This window comes from Ischnura elegans, chromosome 4, assembly GCF_921293095.1.
Source record: "Ischnura elegans chromosome 4, ioIscEleg1.1, whole genome shotgun sequence".
Classification (NCBI taxonomy): Eukaryota; Metazoa; Arthropoda; class Insecta; order Odonata; family Coenagrionidae; genus Ischnura; species Ischnura elegans.
Genome location: NC_060249.1, coordinates 105,155,896 through 105,173,139, shown reverse-complemented (window position 1 = coordinate 105,173,139; position 17,244 = coordinate 105,155,896).

The window sequence follows — 17,244 nt, the reverse complement described above, 5'->3', positions numbered from 1 at the left end:
ATTCGTTTATTTATGGTATTTCATCTTTTTCTCTCTCAAGCAGTCTCTCACTCCACTCTCTTTTTAGTTAGACGACCCCATTTTGAGTGTCTAGATAACTGAGTGAGGAGATTGGCCAGACGCAAATGGAGGTCACTTACTTATTTTTAATTGAAGCAATCGCAGCATAAAAATTATAAAACTGTCATAAATCCAGCTTGCCTCATATTATTTTGCTCGACATCGTGTAATATGTAACGTGTATTAATTTTCATTTATTTTATCCATGCATTTCATTGTTATTCTCCTCATTTCTTCTTGTTCAAATTTCTATATCCCCGCAACCTCCTACTCGAAACACCACTCCTAATTAAATGTCGTTTTTCATCCTGGAGACGCTACTCTCGTACGCAAAATCACCATTTACCCTCCAACCCCTCTTTATATCTTCCTCCCTCTTATTCTCACTGTGAGTAGGCAATAAAAAATGTGGCATCCTTAGAACCTGAATTGTGCTGTAAATAATGACGTGTCAGATTTGCAATGTATCAGAATCGACAATCTGAATAAATATCATAAAAAAGTTAAATGCAAATAAATTCTTGAATAGATGACCAATAATTGATGCAAATGTATATATAATAAAAGAAATTTTATGGATCATAGTCCATATTTCACCTCAAAAAACAGAATTTGCCATAACAGAATTCTTTAGACACTGCTGTAACGTAGATTTTTTTAGAAAAAAAGCGATGGCCACGGCAACCGACCCGTAGAAACGCCGTTGCTAGAATTTGTTGTCCATGGTGTGTTTTCAAAATTCATGCCGGAATATTGAAGGCCTCAATTTTCAGTTTCCCAATATCTGAATGCAAACCTCCACTATTCAACCATCATATATTGAACCGCTGCATCATGTTAACAGAAAACTGACTTCTATTCCAGGTGGCTTCCTGGAATGGTCATAAAACGCTAGAATACCAGGATAGGCGATAGAATAATAAGTATCAAAATGACCCTTCATAACCACGAATAAATATATGATGAATATGATTACTATCAAATTCGATGAAGGGACAAAAATGTTCCACGGAAATAAAAATGTGTGATATGGCTGGTAGCAGCAGCTGCCGTTGGTGTTCACTAAGTTTGCAGATAAAAAAATAAACATTTTAATTTTGTATTTAAAAATATAGAATAATTTAAATATGCATGACTTTATTTCCCTTCAAGTTAAATGCACCATGGCGACTCTTGAGGTCGGCCACCGCATTCCCGGACTCAATTACTTTCCATTTGAGAAGAATCCTATCCAACATATAAGTAGCCATGGTAGGAGAATTAGATAGAGTGCTAAGATAATATTATCATGAATAGCTTTTATAGTAATTTCCACTAGTGTTGCACTGATTTTACCATCGCATAGTCTGATTTTTAGATAATTTTTGGGTTTATTCCAAAAAATGGCAAGTAATGAAAAATGGATGAAAAGCGCTGATGCAGCTAATTGCAGAAGTGCGTACGGACACAAATACTGTGGTAAATTGCAAATTTACCAAACCAAACTCTTACTTTTTCATTAGTAGAGTAGGAATATCAGGCAAAAATTTCGCTGAGCCTCGGAAAAGTGGTTGAAAAAGCTGAAGTTTTTGGAAATGGTATTTGGGTAACCTAGCTAAATCCCTTGCGTCCCAAAAATTTCACTAGGGATCATGACGCCATCTTGGAATATCAGCCGCATCCTGGATCTCCTACAACGCATCCTTTCAAACGATGTAGCTTCTCATGTATGGGATAATTACCAAGTTTCCAGATTGCTTATATTTTTCCCGTGAGGACTTTCATTCTAAATTCTAAAAGTCGGTTTGTAGTCCATACAGAGTGTATCCTCGTAGGGTTTTCAGCAACTTTCTCGAAAAAAAAATCCTCCATTTTGAACAAATTCCATGTAAACGTGACTTCACCCAGAAATAAGTGATAAGTATTAAAACATCTCCGTAGGATACATATCGGTTTAAGGCATCATGCAATCGGCCTCTGCTTTAGGTGTCGTCAATGCCATCAAATCCAAGTGATACGTATTTTCGTCCCAGCAGAAAATACTGAAGACAGTTGGCTGCATTTTTACCAAGCTTAGAAATTGCTCCTATAGTTTGTTCCTGCCAGTGTGCATGTGAAGTATACTTCTTCTCTTCTAGATATATTCAGAAAACTGAAGGACTCACAGTCACTGTGAAGCCTAATGGCTCTCAAATCTTTGTAATTAATAATTAATTTACCAGCTTTTTTATTGGTATCTGGTTGAAGATATTTGTTGAACTACATGCCATAGATAATTTAAAAACCGCGAGGGAGTTAACCTGCTGAGCTTGTATCAGTGATCCAATTCTAGCATCATATATGCACTCAATGCCAGCATTGTTGAAGGCGAGGTGAAATATATGAGTAAGGGATTTGGCCCGAGGATTTCATGAAAACTTTTTTCATGAAAAATTCCTCCTCTGAAAAAAAGAAAGCGTCGAAATGCAGAGTCTTTAGAACTCTTAGCATATTAATACTGCACGAATCAAAAGCAAGACTGCGTGATATAGTTAATAGACGAATGTAGGCGATGGAAAACGAGCATTGGGTTTACGATCAGTTTGGTTTCAGGAAACGGAAGTCATACCGCGGTAGATGTTAGAAGCGGTAATGGGAGAAGGAAGCAAGATAATAACTATGATATGTGTGCCTGCTTCAAGGATTTTGAGAAATCATTCGGTAGAGTGGATTGCTTAGAGTAAGTGAAAATTCTTAAGAAAATAAGAACACATTGACTCCTTCGTAATACTTATATATGGTCCATATAGCGCAAGTCAAGGCCGATGGAGATTCGGGGGAAGAGTATTAGACAAGACTATCCACTATCACCATTGCTTTTTCATATATAGGCTGAGGAGATGGTAAGGGAGGCATTGGATTAGTTGGAAGTAGGACTAAAACGATATTTAAATGAGCCAGGTTCGCGGTTGATCAAGCGAGGATTAGCCCATCAGTGAGAGGACTGCAGGCTCCATTGGATGCATTAGATAAGCATCAACTTGAGAAGGGGAAAAAGTCCAACTATTTAGGTAGCACACTAGAGGAAAACGGAAACAGCAGTAAGAAAATACGAAAGAGAATTGCATTGGCAAAGGAGGCGTTCATAAACAGAAAAGGAATATTAGCTATACAGAAACGCTATTTTTAAACGCAGTAGTTGTGAAAGGATGACGAGTTGAGACCAGCAGCGTCCCATATTTGGGTAAGGAGGAGGATAGAGAAAGTAAAATGTGCAGAATGAAAGAGGAATGACGGATTTCCAGATAAAAAGCGAGAAAAGCAATTTATGGCGAAGATAGAGGTTTTCGATTGTGAGAGAGTGCTGAGCGTGGCGAAGAAACCTACTTAAAACCGTGTCAGAGGAAAGACTATTCTGTAGTCATTGTAGAGTAGGAAGAGAACAAAATTTTTAGATAGAATGAATGGTAGTATACCTAGTGTATTACGAACTCAAAAAGGAGGTTCGTGATGGAAGGTGAGACGGCCGCAGCAATCGGCAAATGCTCCAGGCAAACCTACCTTGATCCATAGCCAAGCTTGATCAATGACGAAGTAAAGATTTAGGTAATCCCAAGGTATTACCTCATCTTTACTGAAAGTAAGTTTGAAAAATGGTAATAGTTGCCTCAAATGTGTTTCTTCAAATAAAGATGATTTCTGCTTTTAAGTGAAGATAAACTTTCTAGAATAGCCACCAAATGAGGCCGTTTTTGAGAAGTTGAACTTTATCATTAGACGGATGGTGCCAGTGCATAACAAGGAAGAATTAGTTGGCATTATTACAAATAGTATTGATTGCATCGTGAGCTATATTTTACGTGCAACCCAGGTAAAAAGTATATATTTTTACACCTCTAGATTCAGCAGATGAGCATCAAATATTTATATGTCACTCAAGGTGGTAAGAGCTCTACTCAGGGTATTGGGGATAAAACGTGGATATAAATGAAATGTTAGAACAAATTGTTTGTGGCATGATGAGGACGCAAAAACAGATCCAAAAATCACGCACCAAAACGGTGCAGGCAAGATTCAGCGCTCTGCAGCGCAGCGTCACTAACCATCAGTCACATTTGGAGATAGAGAATTTATTTGTACATAGCGATGGATCTTAATGCACTCTACAAATTTTTAGTGATGCAAGCAGGTCTTAGAAAACCTGGTGTTCTTGGATAAACCTGCTATCTTTGCAGCAGCATTTTTAAAAGGACACGCAGTAGGAGATTCAAGATGGTGGCCGATTTTCCAAGATGGTGGCATTTTTGCTAACAATTAGTGGAATATATTTGAACTTCTGGGATGTGATCTCGGATACCCGAATACCATTTCCACCAAATTTTCTGCCTATTAAACTGCTTTTCCGAAGCAGGTAAACTATATTCTTCCGACACCATAAGCAGCTTATGTCTAATGGTATCTTATGCTTCCAGTGGCGGATACATTAGGGGAGTGTCCCTTGCGGGACCAACCGTATTGCCAAAATTTGCAGAACCACAATTGCAACTTTTTTATCATGAGATGGCATCGTCTCGTGTATTTCTATATTCAATTTAATTAAAATAATCTTAACTTTGCCTGTGAGTTTTTTTTTATTACGATAAAAGTAAAGGTAACTCACGATATATTTCCATTACCCCATTGACTTTTTTTCTGTATCCTTTACTGTATGCTTTTAAAATTGTGCTTTTTCTAGCTAAACAAGCAAACCATTGCGTCATTTTCTCATGGAAAAGCGAATTTTGTTTCAGCTTTTCATTACGAAAGAAGATGGCCGAATATTTAAGATTTCTATAAGACAGCAGGTAATGAAGAAACCCTTTTTTTAATGACCACACGTATGATAGGAGCATAGTAATATTGCATTTATTAAAACAAGAATATTCCATATAAGTAATAAGGTCAGGCTTAACTTAGTATCCAATATTATTTATTACTAAAACTTGATTTTAGTCCGCGATAAATTAATTCAATGACAAACCTAGGTTTCAACACGTAGTACTACCTATTGGGTGTCTGGGTAGCCACAAGTTCCAGAGATCACAATAGGTGTTGAAACCCATGTCGGTGTATTTTATATTTTTTTGCATTGAAGAAGTTATTATAAGCACGAAGTAGATTCAAGATGCAGGCAAATGCAATATGAGGATAATTGCTTTCCAGTAATTTAGAATACACATTTAAAATATTTTATTTAGACTCCCTGAGCAATGAAAACTATTTCATTCTTTAGTAAATAATGGTTGGTAATGAGTGAAAATAGACGGAAAATACATCTGATTTTTTTATACGTTATTATATTTTTCGCACTGAAGCTGTGAACACATTTAAGGATATCTTACATTGTAAAAATTTTAATTTTTAAAAACTAAAAAAAAAGACCCTAAAAAATGCATGACATGGGAGATACCTAAATCCAGCGAAGTAAAGGTCGCAGAACTGCAAGACAAAAAATCGAGCACATTTGATGACGACTTAAAAAAAATTGTTTTAGTAATATTCTCACACTATCGTCGACCCAATCGCCCTTTATCACCTACCCTCGCCTACCATCCCATCACAGTATGACCTACCAGCATTCTCTCACTCTTTCACGAGCACACAAAGACTTTACATCCCCTCCACATAGAGGGCGCCACCCTTTTCTTCGCCCGCGGCCTCCCACACCCTTAGCCGCGGACTCACCCCTTTCCTTCGGGCGGCAACAATGCCGGGAGACGTGGGCGGAAGCCAAGGAGATACAAGCTCGCCCATACCCCCCTCTCTCCACCATTGTCGCATCCGGGCATTCGTCATTGTTACATACCCCGGGACTTGCCCACCCAAATGCCCCCTCCCTTCTCCCTCTCTCTCTATCTACCTTTCTTGCACTTTTATCACCTCTCTCCTTGCCTCTATTCTTTAAACTTCCCCTGCCATGCCTTTCGGACTGCAAGCCCCTGCAAACTTCGTTAGCTTAGAGCATCTCCCCCCTCTCATTCTTATCCAGCGTGTTGCGGCGGACCAACCGACCGATCTTTGCCTTCGTCCCACCTCGGGTGTTCACTCGCTAGAGCATCCTTCTCATTTCCTCACTGTGGATTTTGAGGGGAACGTGGGAAGGGAATAATTCCCATTTATGAGCTCAAGTGGCCGAAGTCCGGCGTGATTGTAGCTGACCCACCGCATAACCCGCTCTCTGCTCCTCTATCCTCATTTACTACTCTTGAGCGTTTCATCTCGAGCTAAAACTCATTGGTCATTGATAATCTTATTATTAAGTTAATTTCTAATGATTCGATCATAAAAAACAAAGTTATAGCATAAAAAAATATTCTTGTTGAGTGGAGTCATTCATATCTTTCCTCATAAAAATCATCCAGGGCGTTAAGAGAATGTAGCTGTCATGACCTGTTAGTAATGGGACTGTGGTTTTTACTACATGGTCTTCGATGAACATAGTCAGCAATATTTGCGAGAAAACATTACTAAGTCCGGGCTCATTACGTTAATTACATAACATTGCATTTTGGTGATAAAAATAATAGTATCTCTCCATAATTATAAATTCTAGTATATTTTAGTCCAGTCTTCATGTTTCAGTTCACGATACTGATTGATGCCTCCACTTTTTACGATCACATGTGCAGTACGGCCTAGTTCCTGAGTACGATATTCGTTTTAGGACTAATATTTAGGCCCTAAAAATAGCGAAGAAATGAAATGAGGATATTGGTATATTTTATTATTTCTTTAACTATCGCCACAGGCTATTGATACTTTTTGAAATTTTTCTACTGAAATTGAGTAAACATAAGATTTCGTGACATAAAAAGCGCTATCTCGTGCTAGATAAATAAAAATGCGTATTATTCACTTTCCGCGGTCTCGGGAAATTTTTGCCGCCAGTACCTTCTCTCAATCCGCTGTGCAAGTAGAATAATTAATCGCTCTTCATTTTACACTGCTTTGACGCTGATTTTCATACCGGCTTCAGATACATTTACAGATTTTGCGTCAGATTTATGTTTTACTGCAATTTTAGTTTTGGAAACTGAATATTCCCAAAATTTTTGAAGACGATAAGAGTACAAAAAGCAGTTTAAATATATTTACTTTTAGAATATATTTTTTCAGGATATAATTAGGATCATTTATTGGCAATGGATGCAAAAGCAATGATAAAGGTCCCTACTAGAATTTTGATTTTTGCCCCAATGTTTCAGACACATATTCACCTCAATAACTACGGAAATGGTCTTGTAAAGTCATGCAAGAATTAATGATTATCAATTTCTTATCACGGAGGATTGAGCCAGGATTTTGAAAATAATAGGCATATTCCCTTCCATCGCAACGGCCTATACTCCTTCAGTAGTTGGGATTCTCCCCCTATTCCTATTCTGCATCCGTTCAGGGAGAAGACGTGTTTTTCGGCCACGGCATCCAGCCGTCCATCAACCTAGTGGCCGTCGTTGGCTCGGCAGCCGTTTTGAGATTCCGAGGACGCAAGCTTACGGATGTGCCGCAAGCGCTCCCCACTCAACGCCCGTCAATCTCCGAGGCCACGAGTCCCGCATCCGAGCGCGGAAACCGCTGCTTTCCCGCGATCGTGATTTGTGCCTCGGGTGACCATTTCCTTGCAGTTCCAACGAAGCATGCTCAAGGTGTATGAGCTATACCTCTTTTTTGATTACATGTTCAAAGACTTCATTCATTCTAATACCATTCGTCTTTATTTTGTGAGATTGGGACTAGAAAGTACCACCGTACATGTAAACCCTCGATATAAATTGAATAATTTTTTTAGAGGATTACATTGTTAAGTTACTCTTGAAATTAAATGAAGTCATATCATAACAAAAAGAGACGTATAAATATGCTTTTAAAAATAAAAAATGCAAAGAGAATTATGTTACAGTGGAAAAGGCCAATCAATAATTGGGGCGTGAAATATCGTCGAAAAAATGAATTTCATGGCCGTGGATGAGACGGCAATATTCATATGAATTCTTGGGAGTTATATTTTTTTTCCCAGGGATAAATGCGGCTTTATAATATTTCCGCGTGGTTTTCATATTGACCTGATTATCTAAAACAGAGTGTATTGAAAGAAGAAAATATGCTCTTGCAATTTGTAGGAAGTTGAGTTGAAAAATGATCGCTTCACATCAGCGCTGTTTAAAAAGCTTATCAAGATGGGCCGGATTATTCCTCGCAGATAAAATTTTGAATTTTTGTTCTTTGAGGGTAAGTTGCTAAGAATTTATAGCTATTTTAATTATCATTTTCATATTTGGAGAAAGAGCAAGTTATGATCCAGCTAAGGCATCACCGTTCAACAATCCTATTCCTTGGTTGTCAAATGTCTTACCTTACCTCTGCCTTCAGCTAATCTTGTCGTACCCAAAACCAAACCTATAGTATGATTTTTAAACTGAAGCCGATAATGCTAGATGAAATGTTCATGATGCCAAAATTAACAATCAGGTTCCAAAAATGAGAAATGTCATGCATTCCAAGATCCAAGAAAAAGTGAAATCGAGAAAGTAAAACAGACATTCATAAATTTTATGGATTTCACCGGGAATGGGACAAATCAATCCATCCCAAAATGTTATCCCATGTTTGCTATCAGCTTCTTGCTGAGCGATATTCCAAATATTCCTTTGAAGAAGTATCCTCTCTTTTGGTAAATAGGCTCATAGACTGAGAAAATTTATTCCCATTAAAAACATTAAAATATCTCAAATACTACGAACTACTTTATCTGAAAATACTATCTTAAGACCGACATTAACCATATTATTAAAAACTTCAAGGACTCCATTTTGAAATGGGTATCTTTTACAGCAGATATTTTGTCGATAGGCTGTTATTAAGCTGCCTTAATATTTTCCGTCAATATCACCTCGCACTTTTGCAACCTTTATTACGCAGGTTTTCCGAATACAAATGCAAGATAATGAACATGAAAGGTAAATTTAGGTATCCATGATGGAAAAGTTAACCGAACTTTTACCATCCAATTATTCTCGGTCTTCTGCTGAGTAATGATTCAATCACATGTTGTTGATTTATTTCCATGTATTATCATTAGCTGCCAAAAATTCTAAATAATTATTCCCTATGACAATATATGCTGATATTAGACAATGAATAAATTATTATTACATGATGCGCCTCCGCACCCCATTACGATTCTTCTGTATCTTAGGGCTTAAATGTAATTGAACTCATCCGATTCTGTTTGCTATAAAGGTCTACTGTTGCTGTAACGTATGGAATTATCCTAAGTTACGGACTCTTTTGAAATATAAGGATTTAATCAATTAATTATTACTAACAGTTACTTAAAAAAATAAACATAATCGTTTGAAAGTGAATGAAAATTCTTGCAGCAAATATGAATGAACGAATTTAAACCTAGGAGCATAGCAGGGTTCAAAATTAAATCTATACATTTTTGCGTAGTATTCGCGTTTATTTATCAAATCTGTGGGTTATAATTACATTAGTTTTCATGATATGAGGCTTATTATACTCAGATTAAGTTTTATTCTCGTTCGGGCACTAAATCTTTTTATGTGTGATGATACATCTGCAGAAGGGGCCATCTCAACTTATTACCGCTATTCCTATCTATAAGTTTATGAATACTTCCAACTCAGGGGCAAATAGCGTTCGCCACGATGAGGACGAGCGTCAAACGCGCAGCAGGAAGGAAAAGTATGCCAAAAACTGCTTCATAGACTTACGAGATAGATATAAAATTCAATTTTGCAACGTTTTTTAGCAGTGATACTCACAGACTCGATAGACAGCTAGTAATAGCTTGGCGATGAATCACAGCAACGAAAAGAACGACTCTTGCGTGGTCTAATATGCCCTTCATATTTCGAAAATATAGTCGAATTTGGGAAGACCTTTCGATATAAATTTAGCTAAGCAAGAAGGTAAGTGATGCATTCATTGAGAAGGGACCGGATATGGCTCAACTTAAAATTTATACTCACGTTTTTGAGCGGCGAATCTAGAAGCAAGCAAAACTTTTGTCGATACATTGAAAGTAGATGCAAAAGTGCGATGGGCAATGAAAGTCTCGAGCACTGTGCGGAATCAGCTTTGCGATTGACAGAAATGAGTTAAATCACTGTTTTAATACGGTGCAGTATATTTTTTGCGTGTTATGCCTTAAGTGGCTATATATATTTTTTTTAAGTCTTGTAGCTGACAAAATAAATACAAAATACAGCAAGACTACATAGGAAGCAATTGCAAATGGCCCCTCTAGACTTCGTCTGATCGCGTAACCGGTTTTGGTCAGTAGAGAGGTGTTCATAAAATTATACACATGCAGGGAACAAATTGCGCCGTCATCTTTTGATTATAAGATCGCAGTGGCAATTAGTAGCTTACCGCAATGGGTTCACTCAGGCCCCAATGTGCTAATACCTCTCCTCCCATGAAAGTTCCCAGCCACGCAGGAATATCATTGTGGTAAAAAAATTATCATATTTTTATACTGAGAGGGAAGTTTCAGTAAGATACAGGTAAAACTGAAAATGAGTTTAAGTATTCCGTTCTTTATTCACGATGTCCTGGCGAAACTTCTATTCAAGCATCTTGCTAGAAAAATAAAATATTTTTCCTGCCTTGAAATGTAAATCATTTTCGCTACTGTTCCTCTCCTGCTTCTTTTACTTAATGTCTCCTTCATTTATTTGCGGAGATAGAAAGCATATTTCACTACGCATACTCTCCATTTTTACTATGAAAACCTTTTATTTCTATTTAGTCCTGCGCGCTGCTTCCATGAGCTTACTTCGTTTCCTCATCTGATTCTGTTACATTACGATCAAAGAATTTTGAATTTACGTTATGAAGTCAGGCAAAAGGCAATTAGTAAACGTATACTTCTACTCTTTCTCTCCTACGTTCGGTAATGTGGCCAATATTATTCATATTACAGCTATATGGATTGGTTTGACCAATGATGATGATATTATTTGCGGTTTGCATACATCGTACCACCGCAAGTTTATTTTTGGCAATATATCGTTTACATTACAATTATCAAGAAGTATTGGAAATAATGATCTCATCGCAACTGAATGAATCCTAGAAGATAATGCAGTTCTGTATCTATTGATTCAGTGGATTTGGTCCATCTAAATATGGAAATGCTCCATTCTCTCATAGCTCTGTTTGAGATGTCTAAATTCCGCATAAAGGATGACAGTTTTACTGCGGATTTTTGTGTTCAATAATTGTACCATTTCAACAATAATTGTATCATTTCAGCCTCTAATTTTTAGCCTTACCAGTAAAGATCATATCATCTCAACGCTAAGCTACATAAATAAAATAATTATGCAGGTTAACTTTAGGGCATTCCAAGGACATATTAGCTTGATATATTGGTATAAGCCGTATATAAAAAATTCAGCCGTCGCTAAATTTGTAGGATTTTTAGGATCGTTCATTTCCTATTTCAACAATTGGCGAAAACTCTACTCGAGTAAAATAAAATAATTACCGTATATTTATTTCTTTTATCCTTTGCATAGAATACTAATTATTTTGGTTGTTAATGACTGTGATCTTCACGAATCATATTTTTTGGTTTAGGCATCATCAAATACTTGAATTACATATTTCGTAGTTTCCACTTCATACAGAAGTATATTAGGTGGATCATAGTCATGCGCATGAAATGATAAATATAGTCCAACTTCACATCAGCCTTATGTTCCTAAAATTCGAAAAAGGTATGAATCCAAAGCCTTCTCTTAACATAAAAATGTGGTACGCAGTAAATTACTATACTTTATATTGAGAATGAATTCACTTGCATATTTACAACCATGTAATCAAGAAATGTATACTAAGCAGGGCTAAGGCTAAAAATGTCGATAATAGCCAGTTACTACGAACGCGAAGTACTAGAATAATTCCCAGCAACGCCCACATTTGCGTTGATTGTCCTCCATTTACAACGGTATCATTAAGGTCAATTGCGTTCAACTTTAAATCCGTACTTTTTGCGTTAAGAAAATGTTGAAGTTTCAAAAGTCATCATTTCGACCCAGCCGCCGTAAATGCGTGCTTAGGAAAAAACACTCTTTGTTAATACTTACCAGGAATGTTTGGTGTGAAAGACACAATTCTCTTTGTCCTCCTGCTAGAAAAAATAACATGCAATTGGCACGCTAGTGCAGATATAGGTGGAAAAGCAGGTGAGATACCATAAGCTACAACAAATTTCAACATGGAAATGATAAGGGCACTACCTTTCAACGATAAATTTGTGTCATGCATCCATCTCATCCAAATTCATTTTTAGATTTTTATCAGTATCACTCAACTACAGATTTTTAAAAGATATATTAGTTTTGATAAAGCATTAAACTCAGCTAATTACAACGGCGCCTCCTGACACTCGTCGACGCTGAGGGATTCCAGGATTGAAAATGTAGGAGCAGCTACTGCAGTTAGAAAGAAATGATGATCTGAGGAAGTTAAAATTTAGAATTTTTCGTTTTCATGTGTCCATGAAGGTGATGAATAAAATTCCATGTGTATGGAGAAACTTGAATGAACTGAATTGAAATTTATTTACAATAGTTTCTAAAGTATTCTATTTTTGATACCGTGGTCTGGCCTAGGGATTAATAAAAAGTTGAGTATTAAAGTGTTTCATGCGTCACTGTGCAAAATACTAGTATCTGTTGTTAACCCTGTGCAATTTTTCATCTAAATATCAATGTCACAATTTTGTGTAATAAATACGGGAAGTTTTGGAAAATATAAATTAAAGCCAGTATTAAGTTTCCAGTATTTTTTATAGCCGTTTCCTGTTACGGCTTTATTTTGACGATTTTATCTCAAGACGGGCAGGGAAACTGGGTTACTACGATAAATTTGTAATTTTAATTGATCCCATCCAAATTAACGTTCTAGTCATGAGCCAGGAATCTACTCATTTTTGCGCTAATTTATTTTTGCAATAGAATGACCAACCAAACCGTGCCATTTACTCAAAAACGTTCAAATGTGAATAACTCCTTAGACTATGTATATCTAATAACCGCAGAGAAAATTCATTCCAAGTGTCATGATTTACAACTTTGGAGGACAAAATTAAAATTTAGAAATATTTCCGACGCAAATATTACCGTTGTTTTACCTAAAATATTCCGCTTCTTTAATTTGTGAACGATTTGTGAGCTTCCTATAAATGCAGTTTCTTTATGATCTGATTGATACCAATATGAAATATCTTGAATTGAATTTGTTTGATACGATAATGAAATCATCCTATAGGCTAATATTACTCCTACGTAAGCATCGATTTCCTGTATTAATAAAATAGTCTGTAGACTCATCAGCTATCGTACCTGTTCTAATAACATTTGGATATTCTAATCCCATTTACTAATCAGTTTTTTTGAAATTTTATGATATCTTGGTCATTATGCTCTTCAACAATCCATCGATTCACGCTCCAGAGAGATATTTATTCTGATTTATGTACCTACCTATCGATTTTTCCCCTCATTATGTTAGGACAGTAAATAACAGGGAAATTTAAAGGCAATGAGAGTAAGATCGTTATATGTGGTGCTGAATGAAAACTTATATATCTTCTTAAATGTTCGATTGGCGTTCCATTATTCAATTATCGCTGCCATGACCTCATAAATATTTTTACAATTAACAATAACATATTTTAATTCTTTTGTAGTCACAAAATTCCATTATTATGGCTAAACTTTATTTAAATCCGCGATATTCACGTGCAGTCACGTGCAATTTTTTTTACTGGGGAATAATGGCAAACTATGTTACCATGTAGAGCTTTAGATTTTGTGTTAATAATGAAGCCAATGGTAATTCATATCTCATTTATGCCTTCCTGCGCAAATACCGGTAGTAATCATGGGTTCTAATCTTCTGCTTTTTGAAGTTGATAATTAACATATTATTGAATCAAGCCTCTAGAAGTGGTTACAAATCATGTAATATGTAAATGTGAATTTATTGACATTTGCAATGCATAATATTGAGTAAAAATGTCAACAACTATCTGGAAGACATAACTTCATGATTATTGTTCATAATGGCTACAAATCATTTATATCCTGTGTAATCATAGTCAATATTTAGAGTATAAATATAGAGTATAGTTAGAGCTGAGTATAAAAAAATCCTTGAGATTTTTATTAATTTTTTTTCTTATTTTCACTATCCTTCCAATATTTCAAGATGCTCGCCGATGGTGCAAGAAGTGCTTCTGATAATCCTGCTGCTGATGGTAGCCGTGCCCTTTTATTTCTCCTACAGTGGTCATAACTTGATTCATCTCTCCGCTGGTTGATATCATCAATAATTGAGAATAGTAACTCCAAATACTAAGACCTCCTTACCTCTGACGTAATATTTCGGTGTTGTGTCCTTCACTATGTTCTGATGATGGCTATCCATTATAATTCAATTGTCTGCCAGTATCTGACATGTCAATAATTAGCATTGATTGAGCTTGCTCATTGTTTTCTTTCCTCAAATATACACTGCCTTTGAATCTGGAATCAAATACTTTACCAAGAACATGAACGTTTTCTGTGTCGAAATATTGATTACTCCTTTTTAGTGATGAAACCATATCATTTCAATGCTTTGTACAGAACCTTAAGTTAATTTGAAGTATTTTAGCGCACAATCGGTGCTATTCGCCATGGAAATCTCGCCTGAAAATTTTACTTGGTTTGAACTGGCAATTATAGTAGCGCTTTCAGATACATCCATTAATTCTACCACTTCATCTATTGTACTCCACTATTGAACACAAAGATGTATCTGAATGTTTTAATATGAGGCAGATAGTGAAACAACTTGCTTTTGTTTAACAAGAAATGTGTGAAACTTCTGCAAATGGACTTCATTCAGAGCACTTACGATGATTCCTAAAGTTTTCATCTAACAAATGAACGGTCAGACTAAGGTAATCATCGGAAGATTTTAATGCCAACATACCTATTGACTCCAGGAAATACTGAAATGAATCCTGAATACTCCAGGAAACTTGATATTTTTACCTTTTCAACTTTTATTTTATTTTTCAGCATGCATTTTTGGAACAAACTTCCAGGCTGTAAAAGTCGTGCTAGGCGGCGTGGTTAATCAGATTTCTACACAGGACAGTTATTGACTATTTTTTTGCTCATTTCAGTCTCAAACTGGATAATTGTGTTAGATAAAATAATTTCGGGATAAACAATTTGCATTTTATTAACTAATACCGACAGTTTTGGTTGGTGAGTACGCTATTATTTTTTGTGGGTTATGGTAGGAATTATGCTAATTGATATACCACTTTCATTAGCAGCAGGATTATCAAAGCCTTTGGATGGGGAATTTAAATTTGACAACCAAAGGACCAAATTGTGCAAAGCGGGAGTTGAAATACGGTCAACGGACTTGCACCTTTCAGCTCTTGATGGTTTCAGTTCAGTTCAGGATGAATGTTTGAATTTCAGATGTTTTCATGTAGCAGAAGTAGTATACAACTCTCCCTAATGGAATGATATTATGAAAAACTGGTCGGAGATGAGAATGGCATGCACATTCAGTGCACTCTTACCTTGGGATGAAAATAAAGAATCGACGATGAGTTTATTTTCAATATTTATGCATTCATATGCTAATAGGTCTAGAAAATTATTAATAACATGTGTAAGTGCCTGATCATGACTGATAATTAGAGTGAATAAAGAAAAAATAAGCTACTTTGAATGAAAATTTCTTTAGCAAACGACTAACTGCTTGAGAAATTAAATATCACCACAGGTTTTGACACTGGTGTGATATTGCCCCGTTGTGCGAGCTTTAGTTTCGGTTTTCAGGTCCAGTTGTTGCTACTGTATTTTAAAAGAAATGATACTGGCTATCGGGAAACCAAAATACTAAGACCGCGTTCACTCGTGAGAGAAAGTGTAATATTCACGTCATAACGTCCAATTACTACTTTACACGCCACAAATTCTTTATCTCCAAAATTAGAGTGAATAAGAAGTTATGACTCTGAAAAAATATATTAAAAATACGCAGAAGATATTGATTTAAAAATTAGAGGGACTAATGCTCTAAACCATTTTGTGTACAGTAGTAATTTCTCATTAAATGCATGCTTCATTGATATGGATGAAGTTAGTGCACTCGCAAAAGCTTTTGCTGCAATGCCTCTGCTCATTATCATATTTAAAATAATTTTAGATTTATGCCATGGTTAATTTACGTGATATGTTAAGGTTCACGATGGTTACTTTACGTAAAGTAACTAAACTACAGTCTGGGGAAACGGAATTTGGCAAGTAAATTCAACATCTACTTATTTCTCCATGGCTTTTCATATCTGAATCACGAACTAAGCACAAAAATTCGAATGATTCGAGGATTCGTCGCCCATCTATAATAAAATTCAACGGCTTTTTTGGAAAGTGGCTCAAAATGCATGTTTTTTCAGATCCATTACTGTAGGGGCTGGTACTCAATTTTATCCATAGATTTACTTCGGCTAATAGAAACTATCATGAATTTTAATAAAAATCATTTTCTCTCAGGAGAGTTCATCTACTGTTGCTATTTCATTTTTCGTTTAATAAGATGTAAGAGTTTTGTCACCTTCATGTTTGGACCAATCAACACCCAAATAGTGGAAATAGGAAATATAAAAATCTGCCTTGTCTTTTTCATGACCTGCTTATGGCGGTGTCTAGCAACTAAATGTGATGGGGATTTTAATCCTTGGTATATATATGAATCAATCGATGAGTCAAAATAAATAAGATTCCATAATATGTGATCTTTGGTTGTAGACCATATGGCTTAGGTTTATAAATGCTTTTATTCAACCATGTATCCAACGATTCAGTATATAAGGCTACTGTGCCCATTACCAACCATATACCTTCAATACAACCGCTTTTAAATTATTCTAATTAGTAATAGGTGATAAATATGAACTCTTTTCAGGTATTCTTATCAATATAAGAGAATTAAGAATATATACCAATAACTGATAATTTTCTGATTTGTTTCATTGAAGTTTTAGCGGCTGAGTGGGAATGTGATAATATGTTTATCCACCTATTTTTAAATCTAATTATAGGAACACGCTTTCCTAAATCCATAGGGACTTCTAAGCAT